This window comes from Ambystoma mexicanum, chromosome 1p, assembly GCF_040938575.1.
Source record: "Ambystoma mexicanum isolate Mex_15411 chromosome 1p, UKY_AmexF1_1, whole genome shotgun sequence".
Classification (NCBI taxonomy): domain Eukaryota; kingdom Metazoa; phylum Chordata; class Amphibia; order Caudata; family Ambystomatidae; genus Ambystoma; species Ambystoma mexicanum.
The window spans coordinates 609,636,804-609,662,324 of NC_090921.1; positions in this window are offsets into that span (position 1 = coordinate 609,636,804).

A 25,521-nucleotide genomic window follows, 5' to 3' on the forward strand; every position below is an offset into this window, starting at 1 on the left:
CTCAATCATGTATCTTTCTTTTTTCGTGGGGTCCACCCTGTCCAGGAGACGGTACAGTGTAGAGATTTTGCTTCTTTTTGTAGGGGTTGTAAGGGTGCTCTCCAGAGCCGTTAGCTCTCTTGAGCATTTCTCGCGAACCGCCCTATTAGATAACCAGTGTCTTATTTGGGTGTAATGAAATCTTTCCCTCTCCTCCACCCCAAATTTCTCTTTGCATCTTTCAAATGTGATGGGCACGCCCTCCTCCAGAAAGTCACCCGTTTTAAGTAATCCACCCTCCCTCCAAGACTGGAAATTATTGGGGCTACAGCCTGGCGAAAACTCTGGGTTATTCCAAATCGGGGATAGAGGGCCCAGCGTGCCCCCACCACCCCTCTTCCGAGCCGCTGCTTTCCAACATCGGGCTGTTGTGATTGTAGTAGCCAGAAGGCCTGTGCTAGCCTGCCCTTTCCTTTCTGGCAGGTGCGGGAGGTCCGCGGGGCTGCCCAGGCACCAGGTCTCCTCTATCTGCGTCCATTTTGGGGGATCATCTTCTTGCACCCATGAGAAGGCATGTGACAGTTGAGCTGCTAGAATGTATCTGGCTATTTCTGGGACCCCCAGTCCCCCCTGGTTTTTGTCCCGCATCATTATTCATTTACTGATGCACAGCTTTTTCCCACCCCAGACAAATCCCTGCAGTTTCTTTTGCATGTCCACCAGTACCGGGCCCGGGTTACGGGTCGGTATTGCGGTGCAGGAGTCTAGCCATCTGGGGATGATGTTCATTTTCATGGCCGAGATACAGCCGAACCAGGAAATTCCCTTGGAGGACCAGGATTTAAGGTAATTCTTAAGATTTGTAATCAGTTGCGGAAAATTTGATGCGTATAGTTGGGCCGGGTCCTTAGTAATTCTCACCCATAGGTAATCTATCGCCTCTCTTGCCCATGGAATAAGCATTAACGGGCGGAGGGTTGCTCTTTCCAGTTTAGTGACGTTGATCGCTAGGGCTGATGATTTATCTAGGTTAATTTTGAACCCTGATAATACTCCAAATTCGTCAATTTCTTTCCATAGGGAATCAAGGGATGTTGCCAGGTTCGATGCTGTTATTAGAACATCATCCGCATATAGTGCAATTTTATATTCCTGGCCCCCTATTTGGACCCCCTTATTCTGGTATTCTGCCTAATCTTGGCGGCAAAGGGCTCCATAGATAGAGCAAAAATTAGTGGGGACAGTGGACACCCCTGTCTGGTGCCCCTTGATATCTGTATTGCCTCGGATCTCCTGCCATTAACCCTTAATTGTGTTGAGGGAATTTGGTAGGTGGCCATGACCCATTTGGTGAAGTTTGGGCCAAATTCCGAAATGTTCCAGGGTCGCCCGCATGTACCCCCAATCCATCATGTTGAATGCTTTGTGAGCATCTAATGAAATCACTGCCATTCCGTCCCCAGACCTGTGGGCATGTTCAATAATGTCTATTGTTCTTCGAATATTGTCATGCGTTCCTCTCCCAGGTATAAACCCTGTCTGATCACTGTCAATTAGACCCAGCAGAACCGTGCCCAACCTGCCAGCCAGCACTTTAGCAAAAATCTTACCGTCATTGTTCATGAGCGTGATCGGGTGGTATCAGCTAGTTCAGGAGCCCTCCCTGGTTTGTGCAATAGAACTGTCAATGATTCCACCATAGATCTGGAGACAGAGCCAGATGTCAGGAAAGAGTTGAATAATTCCACCAGCTGAGGGACCAGGAGCCTACAGAACTTCTTATAAAATGATGCGGATAAGCCATCGGGTCCGGGAGCCGCAGGTTTCAATGATTTGATGGCATCGATTATTTCCTCCACCGAAATAGGCCTCTCTAGGTGTTCCAGCTGATTCGCGTTCTGCTTGGGTATGGACTGTAGATACTTTGGTAAGTTATCTAGCACTGTCCGTGACCCTCTCATGATTTCTGAATGGTATCTCAATAATTCCGCCATTTTATCCGCATTGGTGTAGAGGGCTTTGCAGTCCGCCCCAGTTATTGTGAGGATGTTGTTTCTGGCTCAAGTCTTTTTCAATGTTTGTACTAATACTCTATTTGCCTTGTTCCCCTTCATGTAATAAAACTGTTTTGTGAAGGCCAAGGATTTAGCGGTGCGGTTGGCGCAGTGCATTTCTAAGGCTGTTTTGGCTTTTCTTAGCTCTCTCTCGGCCTTTCTGGAGTATCGTCTTTTCAGGTCGGTCTCCAGGTGATTCACCCTCTCCTCCAATCTAGCTGCGGCTAAATTAGAGACCCTTCGTTGTTCTGCACCTGCACTGATTAGAGAGCCTCTGACAACTGCCTTCATTGCATCCCAGATGATGTTAATGGGCGAGGTCTCTGTGGTGTTTTCTTTGAAGTAGTTGTCTATTGTGTTCTCTATTTCCATCTTAATGCATTCATCCAGTAGCAAAGCGTCATTCAGTTTCCAGTGTCTCTGTGCCGGGAGCTTTTGCCCTGATATAGCTATTTTCGCCGACACTGGGGCGTGATCCGAGATCATACAGGTGTGTATTGCCGTTGCTTCCAAACATGGGTAAATGACCCCCGAGATCAAAATAAGGTTGATTCTTGAGAAGCCTTTATGCACCTGAGAATTATGGGAGTAGTCTCTTAAGGTCCCGTTGAAGAGCCTCCAGGCATCCACTGTTTCCGTTTCCCTTAATAGCTTCGCTAGTGCACGTGCTTGTGTATAGTCAGTTTTAGTGGGCGGAAGGGTCTTGTCCATCTGGGGATTTGGCATTGAGTTGAAGTCTCCGCCCATGATCAGATGCCCTTCTTGGAATGCTAAAATGGTTGGGACTAAATTTGCGATGAAGGCAGCTTGAGCAGAGTTGGGGCCATAAATTGACGCTATAGTGATTGGGAGCTCTTCAAACATCCCTTGAGTAGGAGGAACCTCCCATTTGGATCTATTTTTATAGTGACTTTTGTTAGGGGTATCCTATCGCTTAAGAGTATTGCCACTCCACTTTTTTTTGGCCCGAGGTGGCAAAATATGACTTTTGGTACCTGTTAAATCTTACTCTGTGTTCGTCTTCCTGCAATAAATGAGTTTCTTGAAGCAGCACAATGTCTCCCGCTAAATGACCCAGTCTGTGTTCTACGGATTTCCGCTTCCGTGGAGAGTTGAGCCCTTGCACATTCCATGAGAGAGTTGTTATTGCACTCGTGAGAGTGAGCTCATGTCCGTCTGCTAAGAATGATCCTCCATATCTGAAGCAGCTGCGATGTTTTGGTAATGTTTCATTGTTGCTGTTGTTGACCTGTCGTGATGTGATCTTGAGTCCCGGGCTGAACAGCAGGGGCCTCCATAACCAGGGTTTCCCTTTGTCTTTCGAAAATCCCTTCTCTCCCCCACCCCCATTGAACAAACATGTAGGATGAACATTGTCCTACTGCCACCGGGAACTGGTGGCACCAATGCGCATATCTTGGTCAACTGTAAACTTAGAGAAGAAATGCCGCGTGCCCCCCTTCTTGGGGTGTCGATTCCTGTGCCTTGTTGAGTGCCTGCTCCAATGTGAGGCTCTCATCTTTATTTGGACCCGAGGATCTGTCCATCTTGCCGATTTTCAGTTAGTTCATTCTGTTGTAAAAGCTCTATCATCCGGGAATTTGATGGATGTACGTAGTTAAACATCAGCAAGGAACTGAGCTTTTTCTAGGTGGCCCTCGGGGTCTGCGTCATCGTGCAGGTTTTGACCACTCTCCATAGGAAGGTTTGTTGTGTTGAGATTGGGACGGATCCTCAGTGTCTGATTCTCCTCCTGTTTCTCCGATGCCCATGAATTTGCCGGCCTCTTTCTGTGAACTGATTTGTCTCTGAGTCCCTTCTCAAATGAACCTGACCGACGTTGGGAATCCCCATTGATAGGTCATCTTTTTCCCCCTCAGCCACTCCGTGAATGTTCTCATGGCTCGGCGTTTCTGGAGCGTGGATTTTGCCAAATCTTGAAATAGTGTTATGTTGGATCCTTGGAACGTTATTTGGCCCATTTGTCTTGCTTCATTCATGATTTCTTATTTGATTTGGTAGAAATGGACCCTTACTAGTACATCGGGGGGGAAGTTGGAAGTTGACCTCCGAGCCGCCCTGTGCTCCCGGTCCAACTCCAGGGATGCCTCGTCCGGCAGGGTTATGATGAATCGAAGGAGTTGGGAGTCGTAGTTTCGTAGCTCTGTGTCCGGTATGGATGCTGGTATCCCCCAGATGCGTATGTTGTTTCTCCGTGATCGATTGTATGCATCTTCTTGTTTCGCTTCTAAGAGTGTACACCTTTCTTCCAGAGCTCTGATTCTATTCCTGCCGATCTCACCTTCAAACCGCTGGTCGCAAACGTTTGACTCGAGCTCCGCTGTCCTTCTCTCCACCTCAATCACTCTCTTGTCCAGGGAGTTTATTTTTTGGGTAACTTCTTCTGTGCTTTTATGAATTTCCTTCGTTAGTGCCGTGAGCAGTTCCTGCAGGTCATTCTTAGTTACCATTTGTGCTGCATTGTTCGATGATGCCTCGTTGGCGGGATTCTTTTCGACGGGGAGAGTCTCGGGCATTTCCCCTTTCTTGGAGCGTTCGGTTGGGGCATTGGCCATCTCAATGCTACAATGTCTGTTTGCTTTGACATCTTCCCGCTTCTAGACATCCTTGCCCCTGATTAGACCCCCTTGGCACTCTTTACGCTTGTTTACTCTTCTGCCGGGTGAGGGGCGACAATGAGCCAGAGGGGTCCAGAGGTCAGAGGAGCAGATTCTTTGGTGATTTTAGGGCAGTGATCACCGTACAATACGATATAGCTTTGAGAGTTGTCCCTCCGGGTGCTGTATGGGGTATTGATTCCCCGCCTCTGCCTTCTTCAACCCTGCGATTGAGGGGATCTCTGCATTCAATGTCCCACTCCTCACCCTGTCTCCGCAGTACTGCCGTGTTCGCTCTATTCCTCCAATCTCCAAGGCTGCGGGGGGCCCGGCCAGCCTGATCTTTTCCTGCGCAGTGCAATGGCTTTGCAATCACGCCGTTCGCTACGGCCTCCTCTGTGGCCTTTTTTCCTCCCCTCCAGCAACCCGGACCACGGATGTGGGCTAATGCTCGGGCAGGATCCTCCAAAGTGCGAGGGAAGAACCCAGGGATTCTCGAGTCCTCCCCCCGCCTGTCAGAAATCCTCACCGCTCTGCTGTTGAGTGTCTTCAAGGAGCCTTCCATCAGCGAGATATTAAGTGCCCCCAGCCTCCCGGGACTGGTTGGAGGATTGCTGGCACACAGCACTCTTTGTTACGGCACTACCATACTGCATGGGTCCACAGTTCCTCGGCAGCCCTTGTCGTGTTCATACGGCTGCCCCTCCCCCATTCCGCCGCCTCTCGTGGTTCAGTTATGCGGCCGCCATCTTGCCGCCCGGGGATCCCCGGTCTCTAAATGCGTCTGATCGTGGCAGGCTGGGCACCGATCAGGGTGCCACTCTCCGTACCACAGCTCCAGAGCTTCCCCCATGCTGCGTTCCTTTTTTGGTGAAAAAACAGGGTCTGGAGACGGCGATATTACGTTCCGCGCATCGGGCCAACCAGGAGCTTCTACGAAGTCATGCTGATCGCGGCAGCTCCACGCCACGCCCCCTATTATTGCCAATCTTATTCAGATTTATTTATTTGTTCTGTCACTTACGATAAGGTTGATAATAGCAATAATAATAATACCATACCTTACTGTACTACTCCACTTCTGCTATTCATAATAATTATATTAGTAATAGAAATGAAAACAAAACTAGGCATACAATTGGACAATATAGCAATAATATTCCTCCTGGAGCTGCTATTACTACTACCACTTCTACTATTATTACCAACAATAACATACGTAGAAAGTGTCCAGAATTCCCAAAATAAAGACATCATTTTAACTGACGCCTCCTTTCACGTTCCTTTTGAGTTAAGGGTCCTTTAACCCCTCCAATTTGCATAGGCTCAGAGACATCAACTCCCTTGGGATTGGCATGGGTCTTGACCAACACCCGGGTCTCAAACCTGGAGTGATCTGCTTTTCTGTTTTGAAGTCTGTGATCCAATTGGACCACTAAGTCTATATACTCTGTGCATTCTTGGGGCGGATTTACAACTTGGGCCAAGACATCTTTAAGTTCTCCGCGTAGGCCTCAGTAAAACAACGTGACTCTTTTATCCTCTGGCCATCCCGTTTCCACAATTAGTCTATTAAAGGTTGCAATATAGGATAGGAGGTCCTGATTGCCCTGTCGCAGGGATAGAAGTTCGTCATCCAGAGCCTGCCCCTGAGAGTGTCGAGCAAATAACCTTTCCATGCTTGCTTGAAACCTTTGAAAATCACGGAGAATCGGGTCATCTTGAGTAACCAGTGGAACTGACCAATCGGCAGCGCAGCCGCTGAGATATGACAATACAAAGGCTACCTTGGTCTGATCATTAGGGAAGGCCCCAGGTCTGCATAGGAAGTGCAAACGACACTGATTTATGAATACGACGAATCGTTTGGGGTCCCCAGCAAAGCGTTCGGGTGGGGCCAGTGGCATGCTTCCAGGTAGATTAATCTGCACAGGGTTACTGGAAACCACAGGAGCGGGGTTCCCTCCGGAACCGGGTAGAGGAGTTTGCCCAGCTTGACCTTGCAAAAGCTGTCTGGCCAGGTCATCAGTTCTTTCCTTTGATATTATTAATTCCCTCCTGAGGGCATTAGTCTCTTGACGAGCGGCATGTACTTCGGCCCGTAATTCCCCCAGTAATTGGGCCAACTGATCAGTCTCAGAACTTTCCATAGCGCCTGGGTGGGAATTTGTAGGAAGGCTTCGCGTTCTGTAACGCTCACCTGACTCCCACGGAGGCGCTGGCCTGGTTCGCGCTGCTTTGACCTCTTCTAAGGTGATGCGCAGGGTTCAGAAGACGGACTGGACCGGGCCCCCAAATCTGGCTTGTCTGGCTCGCAGAAGTATCCTTCTGTAGGCGAAAATAGGGGATTAACTGTCTGCGGGGTAATGCAATTGGCCTCCCACTTTCCCCTCTCACCCTCCTCGAAACCCTTCTGTGATTCCTCATAGCGTCTCACCTTAGGGTCTGGAAGGACGAGCTCTCCATCCTGCTTCTGATGCAGGGGCGCGTTGGTATCCAGTTACTTCATTGGATTTTCGGATTGGTGAGAACCAAACTTGCTTGGCTTCCAGGTAAGTTTTTTGATAAGAGGTTCCCCTTGTGTCCATGCATTAATGTACTAATGCTAGTGTCTTTTTCCCCATAGGGGCCGGGGTACGGAATGCCGGGGAACAGGCACCGACCCGAGATGAGAGGTGAAATCCTTGTAGAAATCAGGTAAGTCTTTAATGAGCGTTTTTTGGTAATGTCTTTTCATTCGCTCATTAACGCTGATGTCTCTTTTTCCCCTTAGGGGCCGGGGTCCGGAAATGCCAGGATGCGGCGCGGACCCGAAATGAAGAGGGAATGAATCAACTGGTAAGTCTTAACATGGAGAATTAGCTTTCCTTATTCCCTTCTCTCTCTCACCTTTTGTTCAGGTCTTTTTCTCCCCAGGCGCTGGGGCGTGACTGCAAATCCGGATGATCGCTGCTGAACATGGAGGCGCCCTGAAAAGGTGAGTGGAATACGGCGCTGCAGCGATCGACGCGATGAGCTTTTAAATAAAAGTCTTCCTTTTCAGGATTGTCGGCGAGATGTCTCCGGGATGCGGATTTAGCAGGTAAGGACTTTTCCTTCTTCTGTTCTCTTCTTCTCTTCCTTTGCAGGTGATCCAGGATGCTGGCAGGCGTGGCAGAAGTCAGGATGCAGGAGCAGACACGGTGAGCGTCCAGCTGCTAGATGCAGAACAACGCGAAGCACGTGTGGCTGTTCGGGTGGGGTTTACATAGCCTTGGAAGAAGTTCCAGGTATGTATCCTTCCTCCAATCAGGTATGTATCCTTCCCCGACCACGCCCGGATGGTAAATTAGTCCCACAGGTAAAGTAGTTCCTTTCAGGCCTCAAGGAGGCTGGGATCCTGCAGCATGGTCTGCATCAGGTAAGTGCACCCAAGCACTCCCATAATGAGCCTGGCGCCTATGGCGCCAGGACTAATGTCTTTTATGAGCCTGGCACCATAGGCGCCAGGACACTGTCCAAAGGGCCCCTATATGGGGTTGCTGGGTCCTTCCTTGGGGACTGGATGTCCGCTTTCGGGGACGCAGGGCTTGAACCGGCTCCCCGGGAGCGGGCATCATGACACCTGATGCCTGCTCTAGTATGCCTTCAGTATCGATTAACAGGAAAATATAATGTCTGGGACTGCATGTTTACAGTAGTCATCCACGGAGGGGGACCCCATTCAGAAGGTACGACTATATGGATTGACGCAGACAGAAAGTCTGTTCTCACTGCAGCTTCAAGGGAGACCTGCAGGTTAATTCAGAAACCACAGAGAGCTCCATTAACTAGAGATATCCTTTGATCTACAACAGACATGAAGATGGGTGGGACTTAGTATTACATGTTTTCAACCCTTTACCTTTTCTGTTGCAAAGCACTCGGTTCATGACCTCATGCATACAGGAGATTGTTGGTCAGGACCCAGGATTGGTTCATTAAGGTAGGCTTAGACTATACCAATCCCTGTAGTCCATCTGGCTTCAAAAGAGGGATTAGATCCTCTTTTGGCAGAGGATCTGAAGACCTTGCAAGGAGTAGCAACAAGAACTAAGCATTGGACCCTGGCTGAAGGTACAGTCGGCCATACGTCTTTCGCCAGTGAAGGAAGGCTAGGAACTTCAAGAGGGAATCAATATCCCTCCCCTAAACATCTCCCATGGAACAGAGGGAGATACTGAATCCAGAGGACCCTCCAGCAGCTCCAGAACTCATACCCAGCCAGCACACAGCGTGCCTTGGTAGGCTCTGCAACAAGCTCCCTAGGTGGTAAGTGCAAGAGAGTCTCTCACCCAAACCAAGGACAAGGCAGCTGCCTGCAACACTATCGTCAGCTTTGGGCCGTCCACCTTAAAGGACGGCACAAGCTCAGTGAAGAAGCAAAGAAGAGTGCACTGACAAGCATCTACCAACGTCCACCTTAAAATACATTTTCAAGCCAGTCGAGCCTCTCGAGCTACAAAGACAGCAGTGGTGACAGTTGTTAAGCCGCAGTTGCTAAAGCCATCAGAGATGCCTCGACCAGTGCTTCAGAACCACCGACCAGCACTGAGATAACAATTCCTGATCCAAAGCTGCCATGTAGGCTAGCCAACAGCCATCCATCTAGCCTTGCTCGCCAAACTGCTTGCCACCTGATACCCACAGCTTCTGGCGCAGAAGCTGCAAATCACCCTGAAACCGACTCGACCCTTTCGAGCACCAAGAACATCTACAGCACAAGGTACATTGTGCTTCTGTCCCTCGGTCCTTTTTCGAAGGCCCCTAGTGAAATTGTATGACCCGTTGCTCCCCTTGTGTTGAAACCAAGTGATCTTGAACTATTGTGATTAATTACTATACTGCCTACCCTCCTGTCAGTAGCCAGAGTGCATCCCCTTTCTTTCTTTGAAGCTGTACGTCCTCTGCATTCCTTGAAGTTCATAGTGTGCTAGAACTGTCTGTTGTGATAATAATAAAGTAGAAACTTTCATTCAACTTTGACTGGACAGTACCTTTTATCATTGGGTAATTGTATTTTTGCTGCCGTTCCATCCACATTACCAAGAATTGGAAAAGGAGGTCTTATAATTCAAAAAAGCCCAGGCGAGCGCACTCTCCCCGTGCAGATGGTTGAATTCCTCACAATGGGACATATTTCTCTTATATAAAAGAAGAAGAAAAACATTTGTAAGAGCCAGGTATTGGACAATTAAAAGTGTATAACGTTTATACAAGATAGAGTGAGCGGGTCTCTAGAGGCAAAGAGGAGCAATGACACCCAGTATAATTACATCAAATAGCAGTAAATAAGATGCTGAAATGGACACATGTGTGGTCTCTTCACATGAGACAAACAAGGGCTATTCATTAAGCCTTGGATGAAGGTAGTGATGTGCTTTCACTCCCTTGAATGTCCTAGAACAGAGAACTGACTACAAGGTCAACTACAGACAGGAAACTTTGTCTCATGGCCAGACTGATTAGAGATGATGGGCTAATTGGACAAGTAGGGAATCATCTGACATGATCCATGCACCTAGGTTTCGGTTTCCTAACGTGCTGCTAGCTGAGCCAAAATTCCATGGTTAGTTAAGAATGTCACCCAATCAGTGGGTCTCTGGGGCAACCTGCTTTACAATGTTGCATAGACCAATCCACTGTCAGTTTGTTAGCTATAATCAGCATTACACATATTTAGAGGTAGTTTGAGGGTTGTCTTACAGATAAGACACAGCAAATCAAGTACTAACCCCTATATATTCTAAAAGTAGATTTGTTCCCCTAACCAATCCCTCGAGCTAATAAGTTTTATGGTTTGTCACGTAGGATGACATTATAGATGACACATGTTGGGGTCTGAGACCCCTGTGTACGAAGTTTGTGTGTGAGTGTGCAAGCATCTGTCTAATGTTTGCCAGTTGACCCTGCTTTATTAAACTGAGAATAACGTAGTACTTTGCAATATTTCTTGAGTTGTTATGGAGAGGCGTAAGCTGGTGGTTGAAGGAAAGAAGGAAGGTAACAGATCCAACTCTAGCGAAAGCAGTGGTCTTGGCTCAAACCAGGGTGCCTTGGATTTACTCCCGTGGCACATCCCCAAAGACTTAGGGCCAGTTTATGAAGTGGGGAAGGATATTTGTGACTGGTTTCAAGCACTAGAGATTGCGTTTCAGCGATAGGAGTTGGATGAAGTACTATGGAGTGCAGCCTTGATGAGTTGCTTACCAACACCAGGTACTGATCTAATACTTCAGTTAACTCCAGAGGAAAGGCCCGTTTATGAGAGCATGAAGGCGGACCTCCTCATGAAGTACTGTAAAACCCCAGCACAGTATCCAAGAGCTTCAGACACACTTAATTGTCCAATACTCTGGCCGATGCAGAGGTTTCTTCGTCTTTAATGGAAGAGAAATGTGCCCTTCATTTATAGCTTATCTTGATTAGCTCCCCTTGTGCCTTGCAATTATTCCTTAAAATAACATCCTTGATCCTTGTCCAACATAGCCTTTCTATTATTCTGCACATAGAGCTTTACAGCCTCTCCTAATTCTGCAACCTTGCTCGGTCTCTGAAATTGCTTGGTTGAATTTCGACGTGAGCCAGCGTCCATTTTTGTATCATGGCCGTCCTTCCCACGTATTTGCATGTATTTGCAGTTATTGACTAGTAAGTTACTCATTGTCTTGGTATTCACAATTACTTTAGCTTTAGGTACATGTTTCTCTTGGTGCTTCAGTTACATTGTCACTCTTAAGTATTTTCATATCGTTTCAGCATAGGTTCATATATCCTCATTATGACATCACTCTGCCCTTGTCAGGATTCACTTTAATGTCCCATGATGTCCATAGGTGCATACTGACATCCTTCCATGTGGCATCCTTCCACATCTTCAGTGCAAGGGTACATTCTGTATGACGGTCTGAGTGCATAAAGTCTCTCATACACCCACTGCAGTATAGGAACGATACAGGGGGCACCATTTGCTGCTCTTATTCTGTGGTTCCAGCATGACGGTGGTGGCGGGTCAGGAGCTTGGGTGCATGCATCCACCTGGTCATCTACATTCACCCATCTGGTCGAATTTTCAACCAAATTCTCTTCTTCATCATTTGTCCTCATCTTCTCTTCATATTCTTTTTCATTCTCCTTTATCATTTCTACGACAATTGTTTCTTGGGAATCTGTATCTCTGTCTTCCCCCTCAGGTGGCATGCATTCTTTATATGTTCATCCACACTCCAGGTTATGTGACAGCATTCTCCAGATGGTGGACAGAATATCCAATGTCCTACATATTTTCTTATGATCCTTGGGGTAGTAGAACTTGGTTCATGGAGGTGCAAGGGTGCTTTAATTTATATTCTCATGGGTACTTTCTTCATTCTGCATCTGCTCACCAGTTCCAGAATCTATATCAATCATGATCTTCATTCCAATATCTTTCTTGGCTGTCTTCTGGCACTGTCCCAAGATGATCCTTATGAGACAAAATCCTAGCAACACCAATACTAGTATTGTTCCAAGTATTTTAAAAGCATTTGCCAGCCAGGTTGGAATCCACAACGATAAAGATTAAAATCAATCATCTCCTGCTGTCTCATCTGCTTCATCCTCCATTTTTGTAGGCAGGGTCATCAGCATAGTTATTGCCTCTGTCAGGGGTCCATTCCCTCCATCATGAGATGGTAGGATATACAGCAAGAAGGCCCAATCTTGGCATACACACACCCTTCCATTGCTGTAATTAGGTCTAGGACATATCTGTTCTGGATATACAGTTCTTTTCCTTTATTATTTGTCCCCCTTGATGTCACCAGTATGGCCCCCTATGGCCGTGGTGAACGAAGACCCCTGTGGCTGTGTGACCTGTGTGGCATTCTTTTACAGCTGCCCCACCTTTTCTTCTTCTTCAAACCTCTCCCTTCCCTTTTCCAACTCACTTGCGGAGCGTGACCGGCGTTCTCCGTGCGCGGCCACCTCTCCCCTTTTCACCCCTCCCTTATCGAGAGTTGCTGGCATTCTCTGTGCACGGCCCTCTCACCTCTTCTATTCCGCCCTTTCCCTTTTCCTATCCCCTGGCCACTCCTTGATCAACCCGAGATGGTTGCGGTGCCCTATACAAGCCCTGCAGGTGACGTCACCACCTTCTGCAACTATTACCGGTAAGAAACCTTTATAATATGAAAAAAGAGCGCGCAATATGTTTTAACCCTTTTGTCCCCTGTAAACCCCACAGCTGTCCTCTCGCTTCAACCGGAGCAAGGTAACTCACAATAAATTCTTATAATCGGACTATGCACGCTGCGTCGCCTCGCGTGTGATACGCCCCTCACCAGGGGAGCTTAACCAGCCAATTATCTTCACTTGGAACCAAACTAGCTACCTCCTGCGGGGAAACTTCATCTACCTAACGAGCATCAAAACTCAATTAGTAGGGATCCTCATCTACTCATTGATCTATAACGCCAACTCATAGGAAAGCCACACCCCTTCCCTACAGGTGCCCGCGATCTGAACAAATCTGTGCCTTCTGATAACCACACGTGGTACCTTTCGGCTCCACCCAATTCGCTCTGTGACGTGGTAGAAGACAGCCCTCGTGCCTGTCCAGCCACCGCTCACTCGTCTATCGTCACTTATTTATCAAACAGGGTCGGACTGGCCCTTTCGGTCTTTCGGCCCATGGCCGATCGACTTTGGGGTCCCCTGGGGCCGGTTTTCCGGCAGCCACCTCTGGGCCGGTTTTCTTTTTAAAAGAATTTTTTTTTTGTCATTGGAATGCCGGCCTAGTGTGAGTGCGCCGCCGAGCCGCGATGTGCGGAGCTCGCGTCGCGAGTATTCTGGGGGGCGGGGCGGTTCAGCCGCCTGGGATCAGGGCTGGGCTGCGCAGCAGGGCATGGCAGAGAGCCAGCCCAGGAGGGGGAGGCGCCGCGCCGGCGGCACTGTCTGAGTCCGCAGCACAATCATCATAGCAGCAAGGTAACACTAGATGTTACCTTGCTTTGATGATTGCATCATGCATGCATCATAATTTATGATGCATGCAGATGTATGTGCATGATTCATTCACGTCACGGCGTCGGTGGGCCTGGGCCACCTGGCCGGCGGGGGGTGGCCGTGCAGCCACTGCAGGGGGCCGGTGCGCCTGCCGTGCCGTGTGTGTGCTCGCCGGCTCACGAGCCTCTGGCCTGCGGCGGCCAGAGAGAACGTTACTTGTTTGATCTGTGGGGGAGGCAGGCTGAAGCAATTGCAAAGCAATTGTAACACCTGCCTCCCTCCGAGTCCTGACCCCGTGCAGCCTGCAGGGCTGAGGGCTCCGCGGCGCTGAGCTGGGGCCGGGCCCGGCACTGTCAGAACACAACACAGTGACACATTTCACACTTGCTTTCAACTTTGCAGGAAGTAAGTAACACTTCTTTGCAAAGTTGAAAGCAACTGTCTTCAACTTGTGCCTGGGGGCTGGGCTGGGCCCTGGGGCCGCCGGCGCCGTGGACAAAGGAATAACCCAATGAAAATTCGGCTGGTGGGCAGGCTGCCCACCCAATACTCCCGCCATTATGCTGCTAGCCCCAGTGCAAGCACACACCAGTGGACCACTTGGAGGCCGACAGTGCCAGTGCCCACACAGGAGGACCCACCAGGCAGCACTGAGGCGGCCAGCAGTGCAGACAGTGCCCAGTGCCAGTGCCGGCCACAGACAGCAGCCAGCCAACAGCCAGCCAGTCAGTCAGTCACTGAGCCTGAGGTAAGGAGTGTGACTTGTGTACTATTCTCGTAGCCAACAGAGCCAGAACAACTTCGGATTGTTTTCTTGGACCTATTAAGGCGGAGGGTGGGAGGCAGAAGTTGTTAGGAAGGGTCTGACGCTTAAAACACATATGGGAGCCACTTCCACCAGCCCCTGGCCCATGTCTGCCCCACTGTCGAGTCCCATTCTTCACAGTCGTGCAGGTGGTCGGTAGTAGCCACTCTAAAATTATAAAGCTGCCGCCTTTTTATATAGCAGTTCACGCCAGATTCATCCTACTTCTAAGCACTGGAATTATGCGTGTTGTTGTTGTCCTAGGTAATGGTAATCATCATGTTATCATCCTGAAAGGATGATTGGCTCCCGGGTTTCAAACCTCTGGCATGGAAGCGAAAGCAGTGATATGGGAGTTACATACCAATATCAAATAATGTTTATTTCCCGGTGCCAAAAAGCACTCCCCACATATTGGAAGACTGGGTTCCTTTACTAATCTAAACTCTGTTGCTAGACTATTTGGGCAAAGTGCTGGATAATGGGAAGGCATTAGGAATACATGTGTTTGCTTAATGAGCCGGATTCACATTGTTTGTAATGTAAGCATTTCCCAGGGCGGTCTCCCGTTGTTTCGAGGAAGTAATTTACTTTGTTGCAAACACTTCGAATTACTTCGAATGAGGTACATGTATTTGAGGGTTAAGGGGTAAAATGGGTGGTGGGGCGAGGGGTAATGGGGGTTGAGGGCTTGGTGTAGGGGTGGTAGTGAAGGGGGATGAGAGACCCCCCCAAATAAAAATTAAATAACACAATTAAATAAAACAAAAACAAAGTGATTGCAACTAAGTCAATTACCGCTAAGTAATGTACTTCCTTCTAATAACGTAGAAACGAGAAAACAGGCGCACATTAAAATGAATATGCTATACCCTGGAATATGTAGTAAATGTTGAAATAGATGCATTACACGTTTAGAATCTTTATAAAGTGTGTACTGAGAAGCCTGCTTGCTGCATGGTGAAGCTGCTTAAACCTGAACAAGAATTCTCATACACACACTTCTGACAATGCCACATGACTGGCACTCCTGCCCACTGCAGCGGGTGGCGTGTCCCTTTCTTGCTAGTTTCATTTTGCAGGAATTGTTCAAAAAACAGTTCTGGGTTTTCGGACAGAAGCGACTTTTGGAAAGACATGCTCTGCCTCCAAGCTTCTTGAAGGCTTTACTCTTGGCTATCATTGGTTGCCTGTGGTGAGCCCTTAGGCATCAGAATTGTGGCTTGTGAGGTTCTCAAGCAGGGGTGGACTGGCCCATATGGAACTCTGGAAATTTCCCGGTAGGCCTCTGCACCCTGGGCCTCTTTTGTGGTATTTTCAAATTTTCCCATAGGAAAGGGATGGGCTTGCTGAAAATCTGTAACATGGGGCCACTTTGAAAATTATTTCCAGGGCCTCTTTTGCTTTCTAGTCCACCCCTGGTCACAAGAAATGTGTGTTGGTCAGCACAGCACCAGGTCGATGCGTAAACATTGAGTTATGGTTCTAGGTCTGTTGGCCCGGATCCAGAAGAGCGTGGAGAGCTGTTTATGCTGGTTTGAAGGGCCCTGTGCTAGAGTCAGAGGCAGGATCTGATCGCTACAGATGACTTTCTCATGTGCACACCCTGACGGTCGCAGATTCGTGGAGCTGCAATGGGGCATTACCTGCTAGGCAGGAAGATACAGCACAGGCACACTGAGGACCAGGTTCAGCAGTCAGCAGAGGATAACTCCCTGACATGCCAGCATCTCGCTCAGCAATGCCCAATGACATCCGTGAGGGAGAGGTTGGAGAGAAGGAAAAGGGAGAAATTGGGACACAGGCGGGAATCGCCTGCATTGCGGTAACGTTGGTTTGTTCTTAATGTAGGTGGCTGCATTGCCTACTTTTATTTTAATTTTAAAAGTAGTACTTGCACTTTAAACTAGAATCTTTTCTGTCATTTCTGATTGGAGAACATCTAAACTGCTGATGTCCTTTTGCTCGCTTTGACGGCGCCCAAAGACTGAACTGGCAGGTATAACACACGCAGGACTCTCCTGTCTGGGGGGCAAAGTTGGTTTGTTCATAATATAGGAATTGATACATAGATGTACTTCTGCATTTTGCTTATTGAAAATAGCACTTGCAGTTTAAATTAGGCACATAGCAATCAGGAGCCTTTTCAACCATTTCCGGCTTATGGACAGTTTTACTGCCTATGCCGTGTCCACGACCACCGAGCGAGCACACCTCTGACCGCAGGCCTGTATGCTCCCAGCTAGCACATGACGTTTCATCACTTGTACCAAAAAGGTTTTGAAAATCTGCCCCTATAACTTTAAATTTGATTTTTGTTACTGAGCCTGTCAACCTTGTATAGCTGGAGGCGAACGCACATTTCACTAGGCACACTGTGTTGTGGTTTCAATATGATTCCCACGTCCTTTGGTACCTTTTATTTGCATGAGGTAGTTGTGGGCAACGTTATGCCTGCATACGAGCCTCCATTTTATGTCACCAAATTAAATATGGAAATGCAACTAATAGTGAACAATGCTCCAATTAGTCTTTTAATTTGGTCATATCAATGATATCTGGAACATGTACGCGTACATGGCATTTAAAGAGGGCCTACTCGCTAAAACAAATCTCAGGAGGGGTGTGATGTCCTTTCCATCCCACAAAGCAGTCATCCTTCCTTCATCAAAGCTAATTTTGTTTTCTCTTTTGACATTTTGTTGTTAGAATCTTACTTTTGCTTTGTCGGTGCTAAATCTATCCTGCTTAACAGGGATCTTTGCATTACAATTTCGACCTCCTTTGGTCTGTCGATTTCCCAGAATCCCTGTGGGCGTGTGGCCAGGAAGCGCCTTGAGGCAATTCAGTTAACAGTGCTGCGCTATGCATGTCCCTTCTTTCATTCACATGCTTCTCGGGCCGCCCACGTCCTAATAAGCAGAGGAAATGGCCGGGACTGCCTGAAGCACCATGCCTTGGTGGTGGTGTTCCAGAAACAGGGCCTTTACTGACAGTGTTTTACTGATGTGACTTTGTTGTTTTCAAGCTGGCTTTGACATCCAGCTGACATCAGCCTACCATCAGGTGCTAGTGGCCCTGGGGGATTGGCTGGCAGCTTGTCATGGACGTGATTTACTAGAGACTGCACGTTGGGATCTTAGAAACTACCCTCAACGGTCAGGCGCCATTGCCTTTTGTCATGCACTTGTATTTGCTGAGGCCCTCATCACACAAGCACTACCGTGGGCAGAGCCTGAAAAGTAGATGCATTGCACACAGGCTTGAAATGCGGCCACATTTGCACCAGACCTGCAGATGCTCATTTTACTATAGCCGATATGATAGCTTAGTGGGTTGAGCGCCCGCTGCTGTGATGTGTGTGTGATCTGCAGGTTCGAATCCCAGCAAGGCCATCTCAGCCTTTCATTCTTCTGAGGTCGATAAATGAGTACCAAGACAGGTTGGGTGATATTGTATGCATATTTGTTCTATAAAAAATGGCTTAAGCGTAAGTGCTTTACAATAACATATTATCATTTGGCTTTGGACGTCTGCTTGCAGTCACAGTAATTTGACAATATGGATCTAAACACACAGATATTAATGATACATATGGTGATCCATTCTTGTATGAAATGCATATCACATTAGTGAAATCATAACCATATTAGTCTGCTTTTGATGCCACTTCCTGTTTTGTGAAGGGGTGAAAGGTTGTGTTTCATTAATGGCACTGATACTGTAGAAACGTCTGTGTTTGCGCAGTGAGAAGCGTGGTAGGCGATTCACGGATGATGGTTTGAGGGCCACTTTTTTTGAGGCGCGGGCTAGGCCACTTTTTTTGAGGCGCGGCGTGGGCCACTTTTTTTGAGGCGCAGGGTGGGCCACTTTTTTGAAGCGAGGGGTGGGCCACTTTTTTTTGGGTGTCCGAGCCTATTTCTTGTCCCAGTCCGACCCTGTTATCAAATCTTTTGTGGCACACTGTAAACACCTCCCTCCTCCCTTTTTACAGTTCCTCCCCCCTCCCGCACATCATTACATTGCTTGTTGGGTGTGTCATACTCACCAAGTCCCCTTGAGGCGGGGCCGCCCGACTGCGTGCACCCCTCCAAAGTGGCTCGCCACCTCCCCTCGTCTGGACCACGTCTGGACACTCACCAACCGCAGGTGGGATACTTCTCAAGTCGGCTCCTGAGGGCCAATATCCGGTTTGCGCTGTCCGGTATTCTCGCAGTTCCAAGATGGTCCTGTAGTCCTCAAAAGGGGGCAACGGCAGAGGGGGCCGTGCTGCCAGGTCTCCTCGTTGCAAGAGGTCTTGGAGTGGTGCTCTCAGGGTAATAGACCTCAAACAGATCTCAGCAGTGCCTCCAACTTGTCGGGGTGATCTCCTGGGGGCCGGCAGAGCCGTCCGCAGACCTCCGGGCTGGGGAGGCCCCAACTCCTCCCGCGTCCCAAAAGGAGTATGAGACACACACAAGGAGCAAGGCAACTACTGCTGTTTATTAGAGTAACAGCAGGGATACGCTCAGTACTTATGCATCCGGACTGGCTCTCATCGTTAGCGGGGCTCGCAGGCCCTTTTTACAGCAGTATGACGTGATACTTGCGTCACCTGGGAAAATCATCACAAAACCTATCGCCACTTCGGGTTGGTTCCCCGAGTGGTAGGGTTAGTATAGATCCCCTATGGGAAGAAATGTTAGTGGATGAGGACGGGTCAGGTGGTACACTTGGGTTGTCCCTAACAGTTGTTACATTGGAAATGTTACAAGGGGAACTTTGGTGATTGGCTAAGAGTAATAGCATCAGTGATGAGCCCCCCTGTATTCTGATTGGTTCTCCCGTGAGCCCCCAAGACTGGGACCATCATCGTTCCCAGCTCGCGGTGCACCTGACATTAGCAACAATGTGCAACTATGTGTTTGTGCGGACAATGGACACGTCTGCTTACAGGCTGGTGAGCAGGTCTTTCCCATCGCTGTAGGTGTCCAACATGCCGCTTCGTTGTTGCAGATTGTGTCCCAGACGTGGGACCCTGCCGGTTCTCTGTCTCGTATGCTTGGCACTTTGTCAGTTCGGCTTAGTCACGTGTGGGGAGACCGTAGCTGGAGTAGAATTATGAGCATTAGATTTTGTATTTTGTCTCTGAGGGCTTGGCACCTGTAGGCATAACCTTGGCGCTGGGCGCGCGGCATGCAGGTTGCAACATCGTGGCCTTGGCTGCGGGCTCTCGTTGGGACTCATTCTGCATGGTCAGCACTTGTATTTTCGTTCTGAGAGGATTTTTGTTTGCGAGGCTCCTGCCTGGGGACTCTCGCTTGCGGCCTACTTGGGCCTAGTCCATGACTGGCGGTACATAATCCATACCGTGGGGGTCGCAGGGTGACAGAGTGTCAAACGCAGCGTTAGATATAGATGGTGGCATCTTCATAGTGATAGGTAGCAAAAAAGCATTGGCAAGCATATACACAAGCTCTTCAGGCGTCTTGCGTTTCTGCAGTGCTGTAGAAGGCCTATGTGAAAAAAAACAATGTTGCATGTCCGTGGGTATGTCAGTCCGCTACGTCATAGCACTGAGTATATTCTACGTGTTGGTTGGTGTGTGAGTGACCAGTGTGCATGGTGGCACGTGTGTTCCTGTCTGTTGGCTATGTCGTCATGGCATCTCTAACGATGTGAATACTTGTGGCTGTTGTTCTAGTCGAGCTGATCCATGTTGCAGGCGTCGCTTGACCTGGGCGTACTAGTGGACATATTCTTCGTATATGCATGTTTTTGAAGCAGAGTACTTTGTCATCTGGTAAATAAGCAAACTCCTCTCGTGGGGGGTGCCTGGGCCGTGATCCCCTAGGCCATAATCTGGATGAGATCGGGGGGAGGGTGTTATCCCATTCTCCCACTTCAAGTGTCATCAGTCCGATGGCTCTCAATTCTTCTCTGGTAGCATTAAATCCTTTTATTATTGCATTGATCATTTGCAGTAGCTCCCATTTGGTAATCTGATGTCACTTGGCATTTACTGCAGTTTGAAGTTCCGGCAAAAATATAGCTGTCATTATCATTGCTGTCTTGCTGAACAGTTTAGGCTGTGAGAAACCAAAGAGTGTCTCACCCGCTAGTCCTCTGGGACTTGTCATCCAGGTGGCCAGGGCACGACCATTGCCTTTGGATCCAGACACTGGGGGTGGTCCAGTGCGGGATTATCACCTTGGTCTTCGGGGAGTGGTGGTGAGGCAGCCAATGTTGAGATGGGGTATTCTCCCCTATTTTGTTTATCCAACCCATGCTATGTTTTAGGATACTACGATGTCCCAACTCCCCCCCCTTTTTACACAAAGACTGGGCAGAGGAAGAGGGTGAGTGAGACTAACAACATTAACTTTCACACATCGTACTGGACATGTCCCGCTAATCATCGGGTCAGTCACTTAATTCTAAGTGCACACACCTGATACCAATTAGCTCTCCTCAAACGAATAAAAGGCAGAACCCAAAGACGCACTCTGAGCAAGGCGAAACACGAGTGAGAGCAGGGCTTCTGGGATGAAGACAAACCTACTGGAGCATAGTGACGGACTAAGGGGCGAGAGCAGTGGGTGGAAAATCCCAAGAATTCCTTACTGGAGGTTGTTGCCTCCGACAGGCCGCGAAAGACACGTGAGAAGGCCAGATTCCACAAGTGAAGATTGTATTGTGTTTCAAGGATGCCAGCGATCTTACAAGGAGACAAGGCCAAGCCTGTGGTACTAACCTTGACTCATGAATTAGGATTGGCAAAATTAAGAAGAGATGCAGGCACCCCGTGAGTTTGCAAGCAACCTGAAAGACGGTTGTGTGTTAAAGTTTGAAATAGAAGCATTGTATCAAAAGGGAAGGCTGCACGCATGTAAATGAAATGCGAGGAAAGGCAGATCCATGAATGAACTTTGCGAAAACAGCGATACTAAGTAATGGAGTAGTCTGGTGAAAGAAAGCAGCCCACTCAAAAGTCTCAGTGAAAAGTAAATCGTTTGAAGCGATAAAGCGTATGAACAGCAAAAATGAAATCAAGAAGTTTTACTTCTAGAGAAGACGAAAGTGAAAGTTGAACTGTACATTTTGAGTCAAAGTGGTCCTGCAGTGGTCTTCAAAGAAAGCCACGCACATTCAAATGCCTACTACACCCGAAAGTGGTCCACGCCTGACAGAGAGAGACCCAAAGTGAAATAAGCCTGGGGAATGGATCCCCCTGGCAAGTTGTGCACTGAATAACCTCAGCCCTTTAAGATGAGTAGCAACTACCCTGGAGATGGATGGGTATGCAGATTTCATTCATACATCAATAATGGAAACGACTCAGGTAGTTGGTAAAAAGGTTGACTGTTTTTGTATCAATTATTTGAAACAGGGAGTACAACGGACATCAACAGACCTCTCAGCGCAAATTCTCTCAATGCATTACAAAAAAAAAATCTTATGTAGTAAAAAATCGTCATTGATGACGTTAACCTACGTATTACTAAAGTCATCCTACGCGGCAAACTACAAAACCTAATGGCAACTGTGATAGGTTCTAAGGGGATCATCTAAGTATACGATCCATACTCGCCTAGGGCAGTGAAGAAAAGTGATAGGATTCTTAACATCAGGTGGGACAACTAAGCCATCACTTCAAAATGGCCACAATGAATGTCACTAAATACACAACGTCCCATTGGCTGCACAACCTATAGGACTCTTAATTTCGCGGCCCCCTACAATTGATTGGCACTCTAACCTTCGTCAGTACTTTTCCACCTATGTCTAGCAGCACGCAGATTGGACTTCCGGGTGCTGGTGAGCTCCTCTAAAACAGAGCTTCCCACCAATTAACATATCAATCCATCATCACCTCAGTGGTCTGCTGGCAAGTAAGACTTTGAACTTGTCCTTGGAAGTGTTCTTAGCTCTGGAGAATTCAGGGTAGTGAAGGCACGCTCTGCCCTCATGCGTAGGTGTAAGCATCTTGCTCGTCCAACTTCATCTGACCATGTCACTGTAGACCATGATTTCAAGCCTTTTAGCTTATTAAAATACTATTTTCTAATAGACCTTCGACGTCTTCCTTGTTTTGTTCATGCCTTCTGAACAGGAGCTTGTTCTTTCGTACGATTTTGTATCTTATGCTAGTTAACTTCAGCCTGATAAGACCTTGGTTTCTTGACTTGGCTGCATGGTTCATCCAGTCTCCCCTATTCGAGATTTACCTTTAATTCATGTGTTTAATTACTGCGACACACTGAGAATGAGACCTTCCATTTTTAGTCCAATTCTACTATAATACGTAGTGGAAACATCCATCCTTTACTCTTTATGCATATATGTATATATTGGCTGAATTCGCAATCTATCCACTGTAAAGCTAGCCTCAACAATACTTCATCTGTTTGCGTTTCTCTGCACCTGTATACGTGTAAACTAACTTGATATCTTCATCCATTTTATGGCATAAGTTTCTTCACCTTGATCCTAAAATGTCACTTATCCTTGATACCTTCTTGATGCCATATAGAATATCTGCATTCTCTGGTCTCTTCATCTCTTCTAGGCATGCCAGCTGCCTGAAGCAGATGGCGAGAGTAAGAAAGATGATCAGCTATACCCATTAAGGGAGCTCAAGGCAGCGACAGGGTATAGTAACCCGGCATATGAGTCGCCTGCACAAGGCAGCGATTAGGGCCCAGAGAAAAATACTGAGAGAGATGTAATCTGTAAGGTCCAAAGGGACAAGAAGAGACGCGATAAAGAGAGAAGTGAATGACCAAGTACATCCTTAGATATAGGACGAGAAATAAAGAGATGGAAAGGAGAAAAAGATAAAGGTGATGAGTTAGCGCTCATACAGAACAAATTGGTGGGTGGTCAGAGTTTGCTGAAACTTGATGGTAAGAGCATTGAGTACGTAAGGCAAAGGGAAGATCGAGATGAGCAAGATAAAAAGGATTAAAACAGAGAGGAAAGATTGAAAGAAGATAGGATAAAATGAAAGGATAGACAAAGATGGCAAAAGTTGTATCAAGAAGAGCACTGAGAAAGCAGGAAAGAGCATAGGAGCAGAGAAAATATAATAATAGACAGAGGGTAATCAAAGAACGAGAAAGACAAGAACAGAAAAGAATGGAGGAAGAGGAACAGAAATTAAGGGATAAAAGAATGCAAAAACGTAGAGATGTAGAAATAGGAAGGACAAATGAGAGAAGAGACATGAAGAGAAAAGAGGAAGAAAGGGTAAGAGAAGAAGCAAGAAGGCAAAGAGAATTTGATGATGAGTTAGAATGAAAGAGAAGACAAAGAGCACACAGCATTGATCATATGGAAAAGGAAGTAATGGATCCTAATCCAGTAGTGGCATGGGAAGACATAGAAGAGTTCTTCCCAGCACACAAGCCAATAGCAAGTCCGTCTAGAGCAAATCAAGAGGATGAGTTTGACTCAAGAAGCATTGGGGATGTCTATCAGGATATGAGGACTAAGAAAGTGCAGCAAGGGAAGGGTAAAAAGGAACGACAGAAGAGTACGCAGCTGTACGATAAAGATGGAGCATCATGTAGTTTTGAGCCAAAGGAGCTCTCGTTAGATAGACTGACTCTGAATAGAGATGAAGAAGAGAGAAGTCACATGAGTTAGGGACAAGATAAGTCAGACAAGGATAGAGCAACCTTCCTTGGGGAAGAGGAAGATAATGCATGTGGCCCTGAAGGGTGTTTTTCAATGGATAAGGAGGTAAGATGGACGGATCTAGACCTACCCAAATCTCAGGCATGTAAATCATTGATGTGGCTAGACCGACCTAAAGGGAGATCCCATGGTGAGAAGGGGGACTCACCACCGTATTTGAGCAGGTTAAAGTCGTTGCCAGGTAGAAGGCGGAGCAGAATCATTGACAATGCTATGGATAGACAAACGATGGGGGACGAGTGTGAGTTTGGGATCTCACAGTTTTCTTTTTTTAGAAAAGGAAGTAGGCCACAGTATTTACCTTGGCCATAGATGGTAAGGATCATTTAAAGTGTAAACTCCAGAGTTTAACTTCTGCCGCTGGGAAATGTATACATGAGTTAGAGAAAATGAGAGGAGGAAACGCGTTAGCTAAAGGGGACATTAAAGGTCTCCTGATTGCTATCCCTGGCAAAAGGGCTTATGTCGTTTGGTTAGGAGTAGGGTATTCTAGTGTTATCATAGTGAACACTGCTCATGATGGAGCACCATTCAATAACTGTAGGGCGGTGGTCTGGAAAGTGCTTAGAGTACTGTATCCAGACACGTCTGACATGGGAGCTATAATGGCAAGAAAGATGCAGGAAGTAGATGATCCTCTTGTTCACATTCAGAATTCCAAGAGCAGTGGGCTTTGGAAACGCGGGAAGCTTGGGGTAAATCTATACGTGTATTTTATCATATATTGTGTCAAGGGCTGCCAGAAGTAGTACAGAAGCAGCTCATGAAAATTGTGGGCATGGAAGCGAAGCCATGGTCAGAAATGCAGTTGACCATTGCGCATTATTGCAGACTTTTGCAAGAGAAGAATCGAAAGAAAGACAATGTTAGGAAAGGTGAAGAGGCAAAGTTAGTGCAGAAGAACCTGTCAAAATACGGCATGGACGCGGGTTGGGTTCGCAGCAAGCAGTAAACATGCCGCAGCTAAATAGCCAAAGGCAGCTCAATCAGAATAATAGTGGATTTGCACCACAGGGAAGGGGAGGAATTCGAGGTAAAGGCTTCCAGAATAATCAGGGAAACTTCCAGAATGATCAAAGTGGGTTTCAAAACACGCAGCCTGATAGTCAAGGCATGCAAGAGGGGCAATTTAGGAGACCTCCTTCTATATGTTGGCTGTGTGTTATGTCAGGTCACCTTTCTCGTACGTGTAGAAGACAAGGATTTGTGCCGAATGGGCAGTTCTCAAGAGGGGGGACTACAATACCGCCTGCATATTTGCAGCAGAATGAAGATGGGTTTGCTTAGACTCAAACAGTGCAGCAGACACAAGCACAGAGAATGCAACAAGATTTTCAAACGCAGCAAGCACCAATGAATCTGGAACAAGGGAAGTCACAGCAGT